General features: G+C 39.2%; 6 non-coding genes across 6 annotated transcripts; 2 read left to right on the top strand and 4 right to left on the bottom strand.

Moving 5' to 3' along the window:
• Positions 1-8,760: 8,760 nt before the first annotated feature.
• On the bottom strand, positions 8,761-8,832 carry trnae-uuc (transfer RNA glutamic acid (anticodon UUC)). Its single transcript has one exon. It is a non-coding gene; the product is annotated as a tRNA-Glu (tRNA).
• Positions 8,833-9,273: 441 nt separating this feature from the next.
• Positions 9,274-9,346, bottom strand: trnar-acg (transfer RNA arginine (anticodon ACG)). Its single transcript has one exon. It is a non-coding gene; the product is annotated as a tRNA-Arg (tRNA).
• Positions 9,347-11,795: 2,449 nt separating this feature from the next.
• trnal-cag (transfer RNA leucine (anticodon CAG)) lies at positions 11,796-11,878 on the top strand. The gene has a single exon. It is a non-coding gene; the product is annotated as a tRNA-Leu (tRNA).
• A 4,748-nt stretch (positions 11,879-16,626) lies between these two features.
• trnaa-agc (transfer RNA alanine (anticodon AGC)) lies at positions 16,627-16,699 on the bottom strand. The gene has a single exon. It is a non-coding gene; the product is annotated as a tRNA-Ala (tRNA).
• Positions 16,700-18,860: 2,161 nt separating this feature from the next.
• trnak-uuu (transfer RNA lysine (anticodon UUU)) lies at positions 18,861-18,933 on the bottom strand. The gene has a single exon. It is a non-coding gene; the product is annotated as a tRNA-Lys (tRNA).
• A 1,810-nt stretch (positions 18,934-20,743) lies between these two features.
• trnal-uag (transfer RNA leucine (anticodon UAG)) lies at positions 20,744-20,826 on the top strand. The gene has a single exon. It is a non-coding gene; the product is annotated as a tRNA-Leu (tRNA).
• Positions 20,827-21,646: the final 820 nt, after the last annotated feature.

Below are 21,646 nucleotides of genomic sequence, written 5' to 3'. Positions count from 1 at the left end.
TAGTTTAAACGGTCCTCTTTTTACTATAGTGTGTTTGAAACGGCTGGGGGTACAATTAGTTGGTGTGGAGAACATGTTACACATTCACTATGCGATTGTTTCAAGCTGATCAAGTACATGCTATTTCAATTAGAAATATCTCACAAAGTACAAATTCTTTAACTTTCTTAACAAGCCATGTAGTACGGGACAATGCCGCTTAGCCAACACAGTAAGAAACAACTCACCCGAACAGGGACTTGAACCCTGGACCCTCAGATTAAAAGTCTGATGCTCTACCGACTGGGCTGTAAAGATCCGTGCTGGCTCTCTTGAAGGCGATTATAAAAAAATTTTGGTGAAGGTTGTTGCTGTTTACACACAAAGAAAAACATCTCTGGAGGAGAATTTTGCAGGTAGATTACAAACAGATTCCTTTCTTTCACCTTTTTTTCTGTATCAATTGCACAATTGTTTTCCAGTCATTAAAATGTTATGTGCATTTTTATGTGGCAAGAGAAAAAAAATCCATAAAAATCAAATTGAGTTAGCAAAGAACCTTGAATTATACTAAAGGGTTCTTCAAGTAGAAACAGTTCTACCAAGAACACAAAAAGAATCCTTTCAAAAAACATTATTTGGTCAGTTGGAGATCTCATATGGGGCTCCCTTTCGATTGATATATGGTTTACACTGTAAGCCCGGACTTTATATTTAATCAAAAATTTTTAGTACAACATACATAAATTGTTTTTTTGCTCTACTATAAAATGCAGAGTACATTGTACTAATTTGAGTACACATTTAAATGTGCTAAACGGTTTAAGTTTACTAAACAAAAAAAATTACTTTTCTATCAGATTAACTTAAAAAAGTTAAGTTAAGGTAATAAAACAGAAAAACGCCCCCATTTACATGTAAGTCCGCCTTTTTTCAGCTTGCTGTTGGTGAATCAGGCAGCCATTTGTTTTAACTTTTGTAACCTGTTGTTGCAAATTACTTTTTACTTTTCATTTTAGGCTTTTTGCAAAAGTAAACTTGTCTTCCTGAAATGTATTTTGTGAAGTGGAACCTTTGTTAAACTAAGTGGACAAACATTTTCTTTCTCATTATGCTATTTTTGAGTAGCATGTACACCAGTCTGATGGGGCTTTTTCATCTTCCGTCTAATTTTGGTAAGTGTTGTACTTCACTTAACAATTTTGTTTAAAATAAATGATCTTAATGTTGACACTAAATAAATAATCAAACAGCGCTGCTTTATTTGCCGTATTTAGGCTACATGCTAGCATGTTAGCATGCTAGTCTTCATACGAAGCAAAGAGTGTGCTGGCTTGCTTTATTTTAATCCTTAAATTAATGCTATTAATGTTGATTTTAATACTTCTGTTTCTTGTTTCTTTTTGTTGTTTTACAGGTTCATGTTACTGTGAGGAGCTGTTTGTGTTTCATCAGAACTTTATATACAGTTTGTACAGTTTTAAAGATGTTTTCTTGACATGTTGTATTTTAAGTAAATACTTCTGAAGTGAAATAAAGAAAAATAATTTTATAATTGTGTCTGTTTTTCTATAAACATTTGTAATTCATATTTAAAATGTAATTAACATGAAAACTAAGAAGAAATCAATAGTTTTTTCCATTGAGCTCAAGATAATAAGTAGAATTATTGGGAAAAGCAGTTGGTATAACAAAAAATAGAAAGTTTAATCAACTTGCCTTTTAGGTGTAATAACTTAATGTTTTAAGTTATGCTAACTCAAGTTTTCATTATACATTACTTAACTTTTTTAAGGCAACCGGTTTCCTCAAATTTTTTAAGTAGATTGAACTTATCCGGGCTTACAGTGTACAGCCTAGTGACAAAGTGTACAGTGCAGCAAATGGGTTACATTCAGTACATTTACCATACATAATAATGTGAAAAGATTAAGCAGTTCGTACAAATATTAGTCCGTGTGGGGTGAAGGTGGTGTCGATGGTACCCAAGCTAGTCAGGATGCGGTCTAAAATGCTGAGTTCAGGTCACAGTGTCCCATGGAGGCGTGAGTTGGAATCCCACTTCTGACTGCTAGTGCTTCATACAAATTTATGTCTTTAACCCTCTAACAAACATAATAATGTGAAAAGATTCAGCAGTTTGTACAAATCTTTGGCCATGTGGGGGTGTTGTTGGTAATTGGCATTGTTACCTTACAGACATTTCTGGATGGCCAGTTCGAATCCCACTTCTGATAACTCCTGCTTTATACAAAGTTACTTCTTTAGAGGACACAGCCATCAGGGAATACAGTTTTCATCAAAGGGTGTACATGGTCTGCAACAATGCTGAGGTAGGTGGTACGTGTCAAAGTAACATCCACATGGATGCCAGGACCCAGGCTTTTGATCACTGAAAATGTGAGAAATTTAATCATGTATTCATCCTGATCATAAAGTATGTTTATTCAGCGTCTATTTACATTGTTACAGCAGTATTTTACAATTGAAATGTTCACATTATTTAAATGTATGTAAAGTACATCGTATACTAGCTGTTTACTTTTTTCCCTAAGTAAGTCATTACCTCAACATGCCATTACCGACACAACTTGTTGTGATGGTAAAAACATTTAGTGATGGTAATAAAAGGTTTTTAGTTTCACCATCACTATCTTATTAACTCTTTAATAATTAAAGCTAATTAAAGCTAAATAAGCATAATGGTTTTATTAAACAAGGAAACATTATCCAGATCCAGTAAAATATCAGTAGATACATGAAAAAGAAAAGTTAGAGCGCTCGCTTAGCATGCGAGAGGTAGTGGGATCGATGCCCGCATTCTCCAGTGCAGATACCTTATGATTATTTAAGGGTAACATGTAATATGAAACTTGTTGCGGCATCGCTTAATGAAATGCAGCATCAACAATTAGATCAGGATTTAAGTGAGTCTTTAAGGCAACAAAAAATATGTGGGTATTAATATGTAAAACTCAGCGCATTATTAGGCTGCACATAAATATAGATTTAAACGGTCCTCTATTTACTACAGTCTGTTTGAAACAACTGGGCGTACAACTAGTCGGTGTGGAGAACATGTTACACATACAGTGTGCTATTATTTCAAGCTTATCAAGTACATGCTACTTCACTTAGAAATATCTCACAAAGTACAAATTCTTCATCATTCTAAACAAACCATGTAGTACGGGACATTACCACTTACCTAATGCAGTAATAAACGACTTTTAGATTAAAAGTCTGATGCTCTACCGACTGAGCTATCCGAGCTCTGCAAGCTGCTTTAATCCTCACAGGGATGTGACTTGAATTACAAACTTTAACATACGTTGTCCTATAGAACAGTTCCAGCAAGAACACCAAAAAAACCCTTAAGAAACACTTCTTAGTACTACATACATTAGTTGTATTCCACACAGGTCAGCATGCGACATCGTTTTACTTTCTAACTGTATTCATATTATGCCATCTAGTGATCGATTGAATAGCCTTACAACCAGCACAAACAGGGTTTGAGTTCTTAATAAATAATCCAGTCAGTTAAAAACCCAACAAGAAGGCTGTACCTAATACATTCATACCAGAGAAAACACACCCTAACATGCTAGTGCCGTTACAGTGCTAAGAATGATCCACCCAAAAACATTATTTGGTCAGTTGGAGTGCTCATATGCTATTGATACATGATGTGGTGTCAACGGTACCCAAGCTAGTCAGGATACGGTCTAAGGCGCTGCGTTCAGGTCACAGTCTCTCATTGAGGCGTGGGTTTGAATCTCACTTCTGACAGCTCATGCTTTATACAAATTTACATCTTTAACCCTCTACCATACATAATAATGTGAAAAGATTTGTTTCAAGATTGTTTTAAAGTTATTGCATGTTTGTCAATTTAAAAAAATAATAAAGGTCTTAAAACTAAACGATGAATGAAAATAGAGCGAAAACTGCCCTCGTATCTGACGCAATGTTTCAGTGAGCAGTGACGTAACGAGTCTCATATTACGTGATGCCTTTAAATTATCGTAACTTTTCTGCGTTGGAGAATGCGGGCATCGATCCCGCTACCTCTTGCATGCGAAGCGAGCACTCTACCATCTGAGCTAATTTTCCTTAACTCTCCTTTACCCTTTGTAATGTACTAACAGATCATTGATGCTGCATTATAAAGTGGGGGTTCAACGTGTTTAAGCTCACGTACTCACGTTTATCGCAGCCTTTAGGACGAACTGAACCAAATCGAAACTGTCTTTGTACCACTGACAGACTGACTTAAGGGTTGATGCTGCATGACGGGCCAAAATAGTGCAGGATATACCAACTGTTTAGTGCAGAGCAATAACAAAGCGGCTCTGTGAAGCAAGAACTGAAATTATGATGCATGTCATTAAACATAAAACATGTGGGTATTAATATCTAAAACTCAGTGCATTATTAGGCTGCACATAAATATAGATTTAAACGGTCCTCTATTTACTACAGTCTGTTTAAAACAACTAGTTGGTGTGGAGAACATGTTACACATACAGTGTGCAATTATTTCAAGCTTATCAAGTACATGCTATTTTACTTAGAAATGTCTCACAAAGTACAAATTCTTCATCATTCTAAATAAACCATGTAGTACGGGACATTACCTCTTACCTAAAGCAACTCACCCAAACAGGGACTTGAACCCTGGACCCTCAGATTAAAAGTCTGATGCTCTACCGACTGAACTATACAGGATCTGGAAATTGATTTAATCCTCACAAGCATGTGACTTAAATTACAAACTTTAACATATGTTGTCCTGTAGAAATTCAATTAATATAAAAAAATTTTATTTCTGTTTCGGCTCTCTTGAAGGCGATTATATAAAGTTTTAGCTGAAGTATGTTGCTGCTTACACACACACAAAAAAAACATCTCAGGAGGAGAATTTAGCAGGTAGATCACAAACAGATTCCTTTCTTTCACCTTTTTCCTTTTTTCCTGTGTCAGTTGCACGATTGTTTTCCAGTCCTTAAATATTATGTGCATTTATATGTGGCAAAATAAAATAATCTATAGAAATCTAATTGAGTTAGCAAAGAACCTTGATTTATACTAAAGGGTTCTTCAAGTAGAAACAGTTCTAGCAAGAACACAAAAAACCCTAAAGAAACACTTCTTAAGACTTCTTAGTCTTAGTTTTTAATTATTGCAAATGCCATTCATTATTTCAAATGCCATTAATAATTTATAATCACTGATTTGTGAGATATCAGCAGTAGTAGATCATGTTTATCTGGTTTAATATTGTTTAAGCGCTTATTATCGGCTGTTTTTCGTATGTTGGGCGGTTTTCCATGCATCTTGGCGGGCTTTGAAATGCGCAATCTGGCAACCCTGGCTGAAGCGTTCATTCATATTTTGGAGCGATGTGTGTTTGTATGCTAGAATATAAATAACATCTTTTACAAACTGCTGTCTATTTACATTGACATTTTCCCTTCTGTCTAAACCTTAAAATTGGGTTTGTAAAAGTAAGCGATACTGTGGATAATATATTTAATGAGCTAAACTAACTGAGAGAAGCGCTAACGGTGGTGGAAGAGTCTAAAAGGGTTTGGAACATAGTCGTATCATCATAGCAGTACAACACAGTTTTGTCCGTAGCATCCGAAAATATCCAGAAGCTAATATACAAAAAACGTTTATTTTAATAAACTTACCTTGTTAATAAAGTATGACCACAATTTCTAAACAAACACAGTATCCGCTGCTGCAGTCTCTACACAAACTTTTCTGCACTGAAATCACAAGGACACATTTTATGGATATTACGGTAATGCACTGAAAACTCGTCCTACAGTCATGCAAGCACATACAACAGTGTGTGAGTTTACACTAATCAACCATAACATTAAAACCACCTCCTTGTTTCTACACTCACTGTCTATTTTATCAGCTCCACTTACCATATAGGAGCACTTTGTAGTTCTACAATTACTGACTCTAGACTGCTCACTCTGTTCTTCAATGGTCAGGACCCCCACAGGACCACCACAGAGCAGGTATTATTTAGATAGTGGATGATTCTCAGCACTGAGAATCAAGGCAGTGGTTCATTATTCCTGGTTCAATCGATTAAGACTCCCATGAAGTCACCCAAATGTCAAAGCATCCCCACACAATCACACTTCCACCACCTGGTGGTATGATGGATGTTCTTATTGTTTCTTATTATGGAATACATTCATTCATTCACTGCCTGTTTTATCCTGGTAATGATCACTGTGAGTCTTTTTTTTTTTTAAATTCAAAAAGTAAATAAAAAAGATAACAATAATATCATTTCAGTTATATCAATAGCAGCGATCAAACTAAGAAATAAAACTCTGATGCATTTTAATATTGTAGCATTATAAGTTCATGCGTTTCTGTCAAAACAAAACAAAAAAGGTATGTAAATAAAACTGTTTAAGAGTAAATAGGGCGTTAATGACATGGTAACACTGACAGACTGGCCTAAAGATTAATGCTGCAACGAATTTCGCCTTAATTTTATCATTCCAGATTCCGAGTTGCTGCCAAATGATCATAAAGTTTCTGCACTGGAGAATGCAGGCATCGATCCCACTACCTCTCGCATGCTAAGCGAGTGCTCTACAATTTGAGTTAATTCCCCTTATGAAAACCCCACCTTTACTAATGTACTAACAGAGCGTTGATGCTGCATTATAAAGTCAGGGTGCAAGTGTTTAAGCTCAGACTCAGCTTTATAATCATTCTATTATATAATATAATATTAACTGTATTCATATTATTCAATCTTGTGGAGGATTGAATAGCCTACAACAATCACAAACTGGGTTTGAGTTCGTAACAAATAATCCAGTCAGTTAAAAAGCCAACAAGAAGGCTGTACCTAATACACTCATACCAGAGAAAACACACCCTAACACGCTAGTGCCGTTACAGTGCTAACAATGGTCCACCCAAAAACATTATTTGGTCAGTTGGAGATCTCATATGGGGCTCCCTTTCTATTGATATATGGTTTACAGCCTAGTGACAAAGTGTACAGTGCAGCAAATGGGTTACAGATTAAGGAGTTAGTACAAATCTCAATCCGTGTGGGGTGAGAGTGGTATTAATCATTTCATGGCTGAGCGGTCTAAGGCACTGTGCTCAGATCGCAGTCTCCCCTGGAGATGTGGGTTTGAATCCCACTTCTGACAGCACATACTTGATACAAATTTATGTCATTAACCCACTACCATACATAATAATGTGAAAAGATATAACAGTTCGTACAAATCTTAGTCCTAGTTAGTCTTAGTTTTCTATTACAAAAACTATCCTTTACCCTTTGTAAATTTTAATGGATTAACAGAGCATTGATGCTGCATTAAGTAGGAGTGCAACGTGTTTAATCTCACGTACTCCTTTCTATATTATGTGGTGCTTTTATATCATCACAGACTCAGTTTATTTAAAATGTTCATCCCAGCTTTTAGGACGAACTGAAAAAAATAATAACTGTCTTTGTACCACTGACAGACTGACTTAAGGGTTGATGCTGCATTTAAAGGGGATGTCGTGAGTTTCAGCTGTTCATCTTTTACAAAGCAGTTCACCAGATGAAAAAACAACAAAATGTCACGTACCGCTGCTTTAACCAAAAACATTTCAAAATTTAAAAATTACAAGTTATTGCGTTTGGCAATTTAAAAATCAAAAATTATTTTAAAAAAATCTTTAAAAAAATTTAAAAATGATTTGAGTGAAAATAGAGCATCATTGTAAGATTGTAAATTTTGATGCTGCGTTTCAGTGAGCATTGACGCAACAAGTTTCATATTACGTGATGCCTTAAATGATCATAATGATCCTGCACTGGAGAATACAGGCATCGATACCGCTACCTCTCACATGCTAAGCGAGCGCTCTACCATTTGAGCTAATTCCCCCTACTATGAACCTCCTTTACCCTTTGCAAATTGTAATGTACTGACAGAGCAGAGCGTTAATGCTGCATAACTGTCTTTGTACCACTGACAGACAGACTTAAGGGTTGATGCTGCTTTATGTAAGGGCCAAAATAGTGCAGTTCAAAAAGTCTCAGTCAGCCGACAGTGCCAACATGCAGCCATATTCGGGGATGAGATCTTTTATGAATGACTGCTTGGCCATCCTGACTTGCTTGCACGTTAACAATGCCAATTTTCCTCAACACCCCCACATGGCCTAAGATTTGAACTGCAAGCTGCTTGAGCTACAGCAACAAGGCGCCGAGGAACGAATATAGAGTTTTGCTCGAGTCCAATCATTAAGGCCAATTCCCAAACGGAAGTCAAAAACCTGGGTAAAAATCAGGAATCCTGACCGCTAGACCATATGGGAAACTGCAAGGCTCAGCACCGGCTGACGCCAGAATCAGCCACTTCATTCCGCTCTGCCAAGTCTTTGTCACCTTGACAAGACCTGCATTGTTGGATCTGGGGTACAGAGAACCATACACAAGGAGTTAAAGAGACAAAAAAAGAGAGAGAATAGAAACCTTCGAAGCACGGCATACGAAAAGACAGTGCCGTGACACAGATTCGAACCGGGGTTGCTGCAGCCACAACACAGAGTATTAACCACTATACGATCATGGCTTCCCAGCAGTCTGCCACTGGTGGCTCATGTCGGCTGCCCCCTGATAGACTGCAGTCATAGTTCCAACAGAAAAAGCTGCTTGAGCTACAGCAACAAGGCGCAGAGGAAGTAATGGGCAAAGTTTTGCTCAAGTCCAATCATAGAAGGCAATTCCCATACTGGGAGTCAAACCCAGGCCACCTGGGTGAAAACCAGGAAACCTGACCACTAGACCATATGGGAAACTGCAAAGCTCAGTATCGGCTGGTGCCAGCATCAGCCACTTCTTTCCGCTCTACCAAGTCTTTGTCACCTTGACAAGACCTGCATTGTTGGATCTGGGGTACAGAGAACCATACACAAGGAGTTAGAACAAGGTGAGAATAGAAACCTTCAAAGCACGGCATACGAAAAGACAGTGCCGTGACCCGGATTCGAACCTGGATTGCTGCGGCCACAACGCAGAGTACTAACCACTATACGATCACGGCTTCCCAGCAGTCTGCCACTGGTGGCTCATGTCGGTTGCTCCCTGATAGACTGCAGTCATAGTTCCAACAGCATCAGCCACTTCTTTCCGCTCTGACAAGTCTTTTTCACTTTGACAAGACCTCCATTGTTGGATGCATTGTTGGTGCTCCATACACAAGGAGTTAGAGAGACAAAAAAAAGGCATAAGGAAACCGAGCCAGCCAGGAGTCGAACCTAGAATCTTCTGATCCGTAGTCAGACGCGTTATCCATTGCGCCACTGGCCCCTGTTTGACTATGGTTCTGACTTTCCTGAAGCTCCAGCCTCATTTCGGTCTCTTGCCCGAGGAGAGAATAGAAACCTTTGAAGCACGGCATACAAAAAGACAGTGCCGTGACTTGGATTCGAACCGGGGTTGCTTTGGCCACAACGCAGAGTACTAACCACTACAGGTCTTTCTCAAAAAATTAGCATATTGTGATAAAGTTCATTATTTTCCATAATGTAATGATAAAAATTAAACTTTCATATATTTTAGATTCATTGCACACCAACTGAAATATTTCAGGTCTTTTATTGTTTTAATACTGATGATTTTGGCATACAGCTCATGAAAACCCAAAATTCCTATCTCAAAAAATTAGCATATTTCATCCGACCAATAAAAGAAAAGTGTTTTTAATACAAAAAAAGTCAACCTTCAAATAATTATGTTCAGTTATGCACTCAATACTTGGTCGGGAATCCTTTTGCAGAAATGACTGCTTCAATGCGGCGTGGCATGGAGGCAATCAGCCTGTGGCACTGCTGAGGTGTTATGGAGGCCCAGGATGCTTCGATAGCGGCCTTAAGCTCATCCAGAGTGTTGGGTCTTGTGTCTCTCAACTTTCTCTTCACAATATCCCACAGATTCTCTATGGGGTTCAGGTCAGGAGAGTTGGCAGGCCAATTGAGCACAGTAATACCATGGTCAGTAAACCATTCACCAGTGGTTTTGGCACTGTGAGCAGGTGCCAGGTCGTGCTGAAAAATGAAATCTTCATCTCCATAAAGCTTTTCAGCAGATGGAAGCATGAAGTGCTCCAAAATCTCCTGATAGCTAGCTGCATTGACCCTGCCCTTGATAAAACACAGTGGACCAACACCAGCAGCTGACATGGCACCCCAGACCATCACTGACTGTGGGTACTTGACACTGGACTTCAGGCATTTTGGCATTTCCTTCTCCCCAGTCTTCCTCCAGACTCTGGCACCTTGATTTCCGAAAACAGTACTTTGGACCACTGAGCAACAGTCCAGTGCTGCTTCTCTGTAGCCCAGGTCAGGCGCTTCTGCCGCTGTTTCTGGTTCAAAAGTGGCTTGACCTGGGGAATGCGGCACCTGTAGCCCATTTCCTGCACACGCCTGTGCACGGTGGCTCTGGATGTTTCTACTCCAGACTCAGTCCACTGCTTCCGCAGGTCCCCCAAGGTCTGGAATCGGCCCTTCTCCACAATCTTCCTCAGGGTCCGGTCACCTCTTCTCGTTGTGCAGCGTTTTCTGCCACACTTTTTCCTTCCCACAGACTTCCCACTGAGGTGCCTTGATACAGCACTCTGGGAACAGCCTATTCGTTCAGAAATTTCTTTCTGTGTCTTACCCTCTGCTTGAGGGTGTCAATGATGGCCTTCTGGACAGCAGTCAGGTCGGCAGTCTTACCCATGATTGCAGTTTTGAGTAATGAACCAGGCTGGGAGTTTTTAAAAGCCTCAGGAATCTTTTGCAGGTGTTTAGAGTTAATTCGTTGATTCAGATGATTAGGTTAATAGCTCGTTTAGAGAACCTTTTCATGATATGCTAATTTTTTGAGATAGGAATTTTGGGTTTTCATGAGCTGTATGCCAAAATCATCAGTATTAAAACAATAAAAGACCTGAAATATTTCAGTTGGTGTGCAATGAATGTAAAATATATGAAAGTTTAATTTTTATCATTACATTATGGAAAATAATGAACTTTATCACAATATGCTAATTTTTTTAGAAGGACCTGTATATGAGCATGGCTTCCCAATGCTCAGCCACTGCTCCCCAATGCTCAGCCACTGCTCCCTGATAGACTATAGTCACAGTTTCAACAGAACAAGCTGCTTGAGCTACAGCAACAAGGCAACGAGGAACTAATAGGCAAACAACGAGCACAACAGGGTTTGAGTTCTTAAAAAATAATAAATAATCTTAATAAATAATCCAGTCAGTTAAAAACCCAACAAGAAGGCTGTACCCAATACACTCATACCAGAGAAAACACACCCTAACATGCAAGTGCCGTTACAGTGCTAACAATGGTCCATCCAAAAACATTATTTGGTCAGTTGGAGTGCTCATATGGGGCTCCCTTTCTATTGATATATGGTTTACAGCCTAGTGACAAAGTGTACAGTGCAGCAAATGGGTTACACTCAGTACATTTACTGTACATAATAATGTGAAAAGTTCGTACAAATATTAGTCCGTGTGGGGCGAGGGTGGTGTCGATGGTACCCAAGCTAGTCAGGATGCGGTCTAACGAGCTGCGTTCAGGTCACAGTCTCTCATTGAGGCGTGGGTTTGAACTTCTGACTGCTAGTGCTTTATACAAACTTATGTCTTTAACCCTCTAACATACATAATAATGTAAAAAGATTCAGCAGTTCGTACAAATCTGTGGCCATGTGGGGGTGTTGAGGAAAATTGTCTTTCATAATGTGCGTTCAGGTCAGGATGGCCGAGTGGTCTAAGGTGCTGTGTTCAGGTCGCAGTCTCCCCTGGAGGCGTGGGTTCGAATCCCACTTCTGACAGCTCATGATTTATACACATCTACTTCTTTAGAGGACACAGTCATCAGGGAATACAGTTTTCATCAAAGGGTGAACATGGTCTGCAACAATGCTGAGGTAGGTGCTACGTGTCAAAGTAACATCCATATGGATGCCAGGACCCAGGCTTTTGATCACTGAAAATGTGAGAAACTGAATCATGTATTCATCCTGATCTTGCACTGTTTATTGTTGCAGCTCTGCTGGAGGGTTATTTTGTTTGTGTTTGTGGTGGTGGTGGTGGGGTCTTTGTTCCCATTTTGGTTTATTTAGTATATGATGTAATGTTTAGTATATGAGTCTGTGATGGTTCAAAAACAACGCATTATATAGAAAAGAGTACGTGAGATCAAAGACGTTGCACCCTCGTTTTATAATGCAGCATAGAATAGAAGAATAGAATAGAATCTTTATTGTCACTATACACAAGTACAATGCAATTTCGAGTGGCATCTCTCCAATAGAGTAGCAGCAGTAGAAGAAAGACAGTAGTAGTAATCACAAAAAAAAAAAAGAAAGAACAATAAAAATATGTGCACTTTTAAGTGAATTTACATTTTTGCTTTAAATATTAAATACTAACTGTGCCAATAATCCGTTGAGCTGTTTTCACTACGCGATGCAGATCCTTACACTCGGCGGCAGTGCAGCTTGAATACCACTCTGTGAAATTGCTGGTCAGAATACTTTCTATCAGACTCAGACTCAGCTTTATTGTCATTCAAAACCATGTACATGATTAGAACGAAATGCAGTTACTCAGGTCTCGGTGTGTGTAAACATAATAAAATATAAAATATAAATGGCAAGAGAAACTATGTTTAGTAAAAATAAAACTTAAGACTTAAAAACTAGAAGAGATAACTAAGATATGAATTTTAAATATTTACATTTACATTCAAGTATTGCACAGGAACTACAGCAGCTTTATGCAGATCTAAAGTGCACGATTCAGTATAGCAGCAGATAAAAGGCAGAACCAGGTCACAGGTGTTTAAGGTAACTGGTGAATAGACAGTACATGAGGGGTCATTCAGGCATGATGAAGCTGATTTCTTGGGTACTGGAACGATGGTGGAGGATTTGAGACACGTTGGGACAGCAGCTTGTTGGAGTGAGAGGTTGAATATGCTGGTAAACACCTCTGTAAGCTGGTCGGCACATGCTTTCAGCACCCGGCCGGGAACTCCATCTGGATCTGCTGCTTTGCTTGCATTGACTTTCCTCAGGGTGGTTCTCACCTGGTGGTGGTTTAGAACCAGTGTTGGTCCTCCAGTAGTTGGGTTGGTGAGTGGCGGGATGGGCGGAGCCACATTCTGAGTATATAAAAATATTAGTCCGTGTGGGGTGGGGATGGTGTTGAGGATGGTGTTGAGGATGACTCAGCTAGTCAGGATGGCCGAGCAGTCTAAGGCGCTGCATTCAGGTCGCAGTCTGCCCTGGAGGCGTGGGTTCGATACAGCTACAGGATGATCAAACCTGAGCTTGTGTCCCATGCCCAATCATGAGAATTGCCTGGTTATTTAAGTGGCGCAGCCCACGGGACTATGCAAGGCTAATCGTATACCTTGTTCATCCTCCTCCTGGAGGGTTGTGACCTGGGTTCTCTAATGGGATGGGGTGTGGGGGGAATTAGTGAGCGGGTCCTGTCGATGCTCTTTGAGCCCAGCAATGGTCCTTCCGCTTGATCCATATCCACTGGCTGCTTCTTTCGGCCGCTTCAGAGACTGATCTAATTGTTTGTCGTAGAGCCTGTCCATGGATGCCAAGTTCTTTCAGCAGCCTGATGGTGGAAGAAGCCACAAAACCTCTGCATCCCACTTCAACTGGATAGACTTTCGCGTTCCATCCTCGTTGCTGAGCATCTGCTGCCAGTTCTGTGTAGCGCAGTTTCTTGCGCTCATAGGCCTCTTCTGTTGAATTCTCCCATGGAACTGTGAGCTCTGTGATGTATACATACTTCAATGAAGGGGACCAGAGTACCAAGTCTGGCCTAAGGGTGGTGCACAACAGGGTTTGAGTTCTTAAAAAATAATAAATAATCCAGTCAGTTAAAAACCCAACAAGAAAACTGGACCTAATACACTCATACCAGAGAAAACACACCCTAACACGCTAGTGCCGTTACAGTGCTAACAATGGTCCACCCAAAAAACATTATTTGGTCAGTTGGAGTGCTCATATGGGGCTCCCTTTCTATTGATACATGGTTTACAGCGTAGTGACAAAGTGTACAGTGCAGCAAATGGGTTACAGTCAGTAAATTTACCAGACATAATAATTTGTGAAAAGATTAAGCAGTTTGTACAAATATTAGTCTGTGTGGGGTGGGAGTGGCGTCAACAGTGTCCAAGCTAGACAGAATGGTTTTAGCAGTCTAAGGCACTGTGACAGCTCATGCTTTACACAAATTTACGTCTTTAACCCTCTACCATACATAATAATGTGAAAAGATTAAGCAGTTTGTGCAAATCTTAGACCATGTGGGGTGAGGGTGGTATCAATGGTACCCCAGCTAGTCAGGATGGTCGAGCGGTCTAAGGCGCTGCGTTCAGGTCGCAGTCTTCCCTGAAGGCGTGGGTTCGAATCCCACTTCTGACAGCTCATGCTTTAAACAAATTTACATATTTAACCCTCTACCATACATAATAATGTGAAAAGATATGCCATTAATAATTTATAATCACTGATTTGTGAGATATCAGCAGTAGTAGGTCATGTTTAACTGGTTTAATATTCTTTAAGCGCTGATCATCGGCTGTTTTTCGTGAGTATGTTTGGGCGGTTTTCCATGCATTTTGGCGGGCTTTGAAATGCGCAATCTGGCAACCCTGGCTGAAGCGTTCATTCATTATTTTGGAGCGATGTATGTTTGTATGCTAGAATATAAATAACATCTTTTACAAATTGCTGTCAATTTACATTGACATTTTCCCTTCTGTCTAAACATTTTTGGAATTGGGTTTGTAAAAGTAAGCGATACTGTGGATAATATATTTAATGAGCTGAACTAACTGAGAGAAGCGCTAACGGTGGTGGAAGAGTCTAAAAGTGTTTGGAACATAGTCGTATCATCATAGCAGTACAACACAGTTTTGTCCGTAGCATCCGAAAATATCCAGAAGCTAATATACACAAACTTTTCTTTAAAAAATAAACTTACCTTGTTAATAAAGTATGACCTCAAAATCTAAACAAACACAGTATCCGCTGCTGCAGTCTCTACACAAACTTTTCTGCACTGAAATCTCAAGGACACATTTTATGGATATTACGGTAATGCACTGAAAACGCGTCCTACAGTCATGCAAGCACATACAGCAGTGTGTGAGTTTACACTAATCAACCATAACATTAAAACCACCTCCTTGTTTCTACACTCACTGTCTATTTTATCAGCTCCACTTACCATATAGGAGCACTTTGTAGTTCTACAATTATTGACATGACCACTACAGAGCAGGTATTATCTAGGTGGTGGATCATTCTCAGCACTGCAGTGACACTGACATGGTGTTGGTGTGTTAGTGTGTGTTGTGCTGGTATGAGTGGATCAGACACAGCAGCGCTGCTGGAGTTTTTAAATACCGTGTCCACTCACTGTCCACTCTATTAGACACTCTTACCTAGTTGGTCCACCTTGTAGAGACAGTCAGAAACGATCGCTCATCTATTGCTGCTGTTTGAGTTGGTCATCTTCTAGACCTTCATCAGTGGTCATAGGACACTTCCCACAGGGCGCTGTTGGCTGGATGTTTTTGGTTGGTGGACTATTCTCAGTCCAGCAGTGACAGTGAGGTGTTTAAAAACCTGCAGCGCTGCTATGTCTTATCCACTCATACCAGCACAACACAGGAGAGTCCTGACCATTGAAGAACAGCATAAAAGGGGGATAAAAAAGCATGTTGAGAAACAGATGGATTACAGTCAGTAATTGTAGAACTACAAAGTGCTTCTATATGGTGGAGCTGATAAAATGGACAGTGAGTGTGGAAACAAGGAGGTGGTTTTAATGTTATGGCTGATCGGTGTATACTCACCATGTATGCGTGGCTTTCCTCCGGATATGAAAACGTGCCAGTAGGTGTAATTGCTGCTCTAAATTGCACCTGTATGTGTGAGTGAGTGGATAAATTAGTGTGTGATGCTTTGCGATGGTTTGACGCGCCCTGTCCAGGGTGTATTTTTGTCTTGAGCCCCGTGTTCGTGACACTGGACCCACGCTTGCCCTGTAATGCTGAATATCAATACAGGCAAATGAAGCGCATTTAAAAAAGCTTTAAAGCATTCTTGAAAAATGATCAGGCCAACCTTTTTAAAAAGTAGATCCAGATGACCTGTTGACTAAAATAGTAGATCCCAAGCCACAGAAGTGTGGGCACCAGTTTTACATTGGCTACGTTTTAACAAGACGTACCAAGAATGGCCTGTAGATGGCGCACTGTAGTCGTTTTTAAAAGCAAGCCAATTATGCCACCGAACTTAATGTACAATACTTTATAATGTATCAATTGTAACAGTATCAAATAATAAAACATTATACAAAATTATAAGTTTATGCGTTTCTGTCAAAACAAAACAAAAAAGGTATGTAAACAAAACTGTTTGAGCGTAAATAGGGCGTTACTGACATTGTAACACGGACAGACTAGCCTTATGGTTAATGCTGCAACGAATTTTACCGTAATTTCATCTTTTCAGATTGCAAAATGATCATAATGTTTGTGTACTGGAGAATGTGGGCATCGATCCCACTACCTCTCGCATGCTAAGCGAGCGCTCTACCATTTGAGCTAATTCCCCTTACACAAAACTTTCTAGACCTTCATCAGTGGACATAGGACGCTTCCCACTGGGTGCTGATGGCTGGATGTTTTTGGTTGGTGGACTATTCTCAGTCTAGCAGCACTGCTGTGTCTTATCCAGTCATACCAGCACAACACACACTAACACACCACCACCTGAATTTCCTGCATAAATCTGTTCCATAAAATATTTTCTGCCTTACTCAGCCCTCTGCTTCCTTGTATAGAAATAGGCTAAAAACCGGGTGTAGTAAGTCCTGCTGTCCACAACAAAGGACATTGGATAAATGTTTTGTTGAGAAAGGGTTAAAATTGCTGTACATTTCTGTAATCTTTATAAACTGAAGTTACGACTCATATTGAACGAAACTGATCTCTTACTTTGCTTATTTCCATGAAATGTGAAATATGACATGGCAGCCATTTTTAAAAGAAAGTTCATGAGCTGCTTGCCACACACCCACAAATGTGACATTAATAAAAAGCTCAGTATGTACTCTATAAAATACAGTAGTACTCAAATGGATTGCATAAACGGTGCTTGAGTTAGAGATCTCGGACACATGTCAAGTCAAATTTATTTATATAGCGCTTTTTCCAATGAACATTGTCTCAAAGCAACTTTACAGAATCCAGGCCGAAGGGCGACTGTGGCAAGGAAAAACTCAGGAAGAAACCTTGAGAGGAACCAGACTCAGCAGGGACCCATCCTTCTTGGGTGGCCTGGAGGATACTTTAAATAAAAAGGATTTACACAAATCATACAAACACAAAATTAAATTGAACTGAAAGTTGTAACTAGCAAAAAAATAATGTAAGTTCTTCATTGTTCAGTCCAGTCTGTGATAAAGTCTGTTGTACATTCTGGACATTTTTGGTGCAAACACGCCAGGTGTCCGTCACATCTAGTAGGAGCAGCATTGTTGGCACTGCAGTCTTTAACCTCGAGAGGGTGAACAGGTTTCCGTCAGAACCACCTCGGGTTAAAACAACAGAAGATGTTGTTACAATGTGAAATCGTTAGGAGTAAAATATCAGAGAGTTTTACAGGTTTAGACTCCACCACCCCTAACTATTACAGCATAACTAGGTTTGCTTGTTTAGTTTGAAAAGACCAATCAACAGCCTGAGTAAATAAACATGTTTTCAATCTAGACTTGAACATAGAGACTGTGTCCGAGTTCTGACAGCGGATTTTCCTAAGTTTGAAGCAGATCTGTGATGGAAATGTTGTGTTTCAATAAACAATAAAAGTTATCAGGAGCAATTTCTTGGAAAGACTCCAAAAGGGGTTACCAAAAGTACAGTTGTTTTACATCAGGGGTGCCCAATACGTCGATCACGATCTTATAGTCAATCGCACAGTGCATCCCTAAGTAAAAACTGTCATTACCTCAACATGTCATTACCAACACATAACTTGTTGTGATGGTAAAGACACTTAGTGATGGTAATAACAGGTTATTAGTTTCACCATCACTATCTTATTAACTGTTTAATAATTAAAGCTAATTAAAGCTAAATAAGCATAATGGTTTTATTATACAAGGCAGCGCATTAATTTTCACTGATTAGTCAATATGGCCCACAAGATATCAGCAGAGATCCAGTAAAATATCAGTAATTACATGAAAAAGAAAAATTAAGCTTAAAGCAATATCACAACCTTCAAAATGGGAACAAAGGTGCATCATAAAGGGAATTTGCTCAAATGGCAGAGCGCTCGCTTAGCATGTGAGAGGTAGCGGGATCGATGCCCGCATTCTCCAGTGCAGATACCTTATGATTATTTAAGGGTATCATGTAATATGAAACTTGTTGCGGCATCGCTTAATGAAACGCGGCATCAAAAATTAGATCAGGATTTAAGTGAGTCTTTAAGGCAACAAAAAATATGTGGAAATTAATATCTAAAACTCAGCGCATTATTAGGCTACACATAAATATAGATTTAAACTGTCCTCTATTTACTACAGTCTGTTAGAAACAACTAGTTGGGGTGGAGAACATGTTGCACATACAGTGTGCTATTATTTCAAGCTTATCAAGTACATGATATTTCACTTAATAACATCTCACAAAGTACAAATTCTTCAACTTTCTGAATAAACCATGTAGTATGGGACATTACCTCTTACCTAATGCAGTAAGAAACAACTCGCCCGAACAGGGACTTGAACCCTGGACCCTCAGATTAAAAGTCTGATGCTCTACCGACTGAGCTACCCAGGCTTTAAAAATCCATGCTGTCTCTCTTGAAGGCGATTATATAAAGTTTTAAGTGAAGTATGTTGCTGCTTACACACACAAAGAAAAACATCTCGGGAGGAGAATTTTGCAGGTAGATTACAAACAGATTCCTTTCTTTCACCTTTTTCCTTTTTTCCTGTATCAATTGCACGATTGTTTTCCAGTCATTAAAATGTTATGTGCATTTATATGTGGCAAGAGAAAAAAAAATCCATAAAACTCAAACTGAGTTAGCAAAGAACCTTAAATTATACTAAAGGGTTCTTCAAGTAGAAACAGTTCTACCAAGAACACAAAAAGAACCCTTAAGAAACACTTCTTAGTGCTACATACATTAGTTGTATTCTAGAGGTCAGCATGCGATGAAACTGTGATAGAAACAGACATCGTTTTACTTTATACAACAGTTAGTTCCGACCTTACAATCTGATTGGTTGAGAAGCGTTTTAACCGTGCTGATATTCGTGATAACAGCACAGCCTTTTCACACCACAACTGTATTACTCCGCTGACGCGTTGCCAGTAACGACAAGCTTCATGCACACAAACGCGCACGCAGGCGACACAGACCTTTTTCCCGATCGCGTTTTAAATCCGTTATCTGATATACAATCTAGCGCACTGTGTAGGGAACATAAATCAGTTGTCTAATTTACTGTCTAGTGCACTATGTAGGGAACATAAATCCGTGATCTGATACACAATCTAGTGCACTATGTATGTACATTAATGTGTTTGTAACGCGAACAGTTAGTTTAATAGCCCAGTTAGCAGCTCCTAAAAGTTCTGTTATCACCAATATCCTTTGGTGTGTGCAAGAGGTTTTTTATTTTTATTTTTTCCTTCGGAGGTTCTTGCCTTTTTCTTCTTGTTGTTCTTACCTCCCTGAAATGAGTTTTTGCAACTTGGGATGTCTGCTTTGTAGTGTTAAACTTTATATTCGTTGTGGAACTACTTTTTGGCGGAAGGTATTGTCAATATTAAAGCATATTTATTATGAAATTCAGGGCTTCTTTGATTTATTTTCTTTCTTTATTTTGTAAAAACTGTTGTATAAAAGCAATAGAACACTTGAGGTCGTGTGTTATCGCGAATAACACGCGTGCCTGCGACCGAATCACAGCCGTGATGTTATTCGCGATAACACACTCCCTCTCGTGTTCTATTGCTTGAGTCTAACGCAATATTAACTGTATTCATATTATGCCATCTAGTGATCGATTTAATAGCCTACAACAAGCACAAACAGGGTTTGAGTTCTTAACAAATAATCCAGTCAGTTAAAAACCCAACAAGAAGGCTGTACCTAATACACTCATACCAGAGAAAACACACCCTAACATGCTAGTGCCGTTACAGTGCTAACAATGGTCCACCCAAAAACATTATTTGGTCAGTTGGAGATCTTATATGGGGCTCCCTTTCGATTGATATATGATTTACAACCTAGTGACAAAGTGTACAGTGCAGCAAATGGGTTACAGTCAGTACAATTACTATACATAATAATGTGAAAAGATTAAGCAGTTCGTACAAATATTAGTCCGTGTGGGGCGAGGGTGGTGTCGATGGTACCCAAGCTAGTCAGGATGAGGTCTAAAACGCTGAGTTCAGGTCACAGTGTCCCATGGAGGTGTGGGTTTGAATCCCACTTCTGACTGCTAGTGCTTTATACACATTATGTCTTTAACCCTCTAAGATACATAATAATGTGAAAAGATTCAGCGCTTTGTACAAATCTTTGGCCATGTGGGGGTGTTGTTGGTAATTGGCATAACGAACTTGCGAGCATGTCAGGATGGCTGAGCGGTCTAAGGCGCTGCGTTTAGGTTGCAGTCTCCCCTGGAGGCGTGGGTTCAAATCCCACTTCTGACATCTCATGCTTTATGCAAGTTTACTTCTTTAGAGGACACAGCCATCAGGGAATACAGTTTGCATGAACTTGGTGTACATGGTCTGCAACAATGCTGAGGTAGGTGGTATGTGTCAAAGTAACATCCGCATGGATGCCAGGACCCTGGTTTCTGATTTCTAAAAATGTGAGAAATTTAAACGTATTCATTCTGATCATAAAGTATGTTTATTCAGCGTCTATTTACATTGTTACAGCAGTATTTTACAATTGAAATGTTCACATTATTTAAATGTATGTAAAGTACATTGTATACTAGCTGTTTACTTTTTTCCTAAGTAAAAACTGTCATTACCTCAACATGTCATTACCAACACATAACTTCTTGTGAGGGTAAAGACACTTAGTGATGGTAATAACAGGTTTTTAGTTTCACCATCACTATTTTATTAACTCTTTAATAATTAAAGCTAATTAAAGCTAAATAAGCATAATGGTTTTATTATACAAGGAAACATTAATTTTCACTGATTAGTCAATATGGCCCACAAGATATCAGCAGAGATCCAGTAAAATATCAGTAATTACATGAAAAAGAAAAGTTAAGCTTAAAGTAATATCACAACCTTCAAAATGGGAACAAAGACACAAATGCACATGAGGTAGTAAAGTTACATATAATCACAACCCCCTTCCCCTAACCACCACCACCACAAGTCCAACAAAATCAAAGAGAAAATGCACTTCATAAAAGACCTCACATTGTTCATCCTAAATGCTAAGATCAACATTTAAATAAAGTGAGTCTTAGATCGTTTAAAAGCAACGCATAATATAAACAAG

Source organism: Trichomycterus rosablanca, unplaced genomic scaffold (genome assembly GCF_030014385.1).
Source record: "Trichomycterus rosablanca isolate fTriRos1 unplaced genomic scaffold, fTriRos1.hap1 scaffold_253, whole genome shotgun sequence".
Lineage (NCBI taxonomy): Eukaryota > Metazoa > Chordata > Actinopteri > Siluriformes > Trichomycteridae > Trichomycterus > Trichomycterus rosablanca.
Note: the sequence above shows the minus strand (reverse complement) of the source record. Positions and strands in the feature narration are given on the sequence as shown.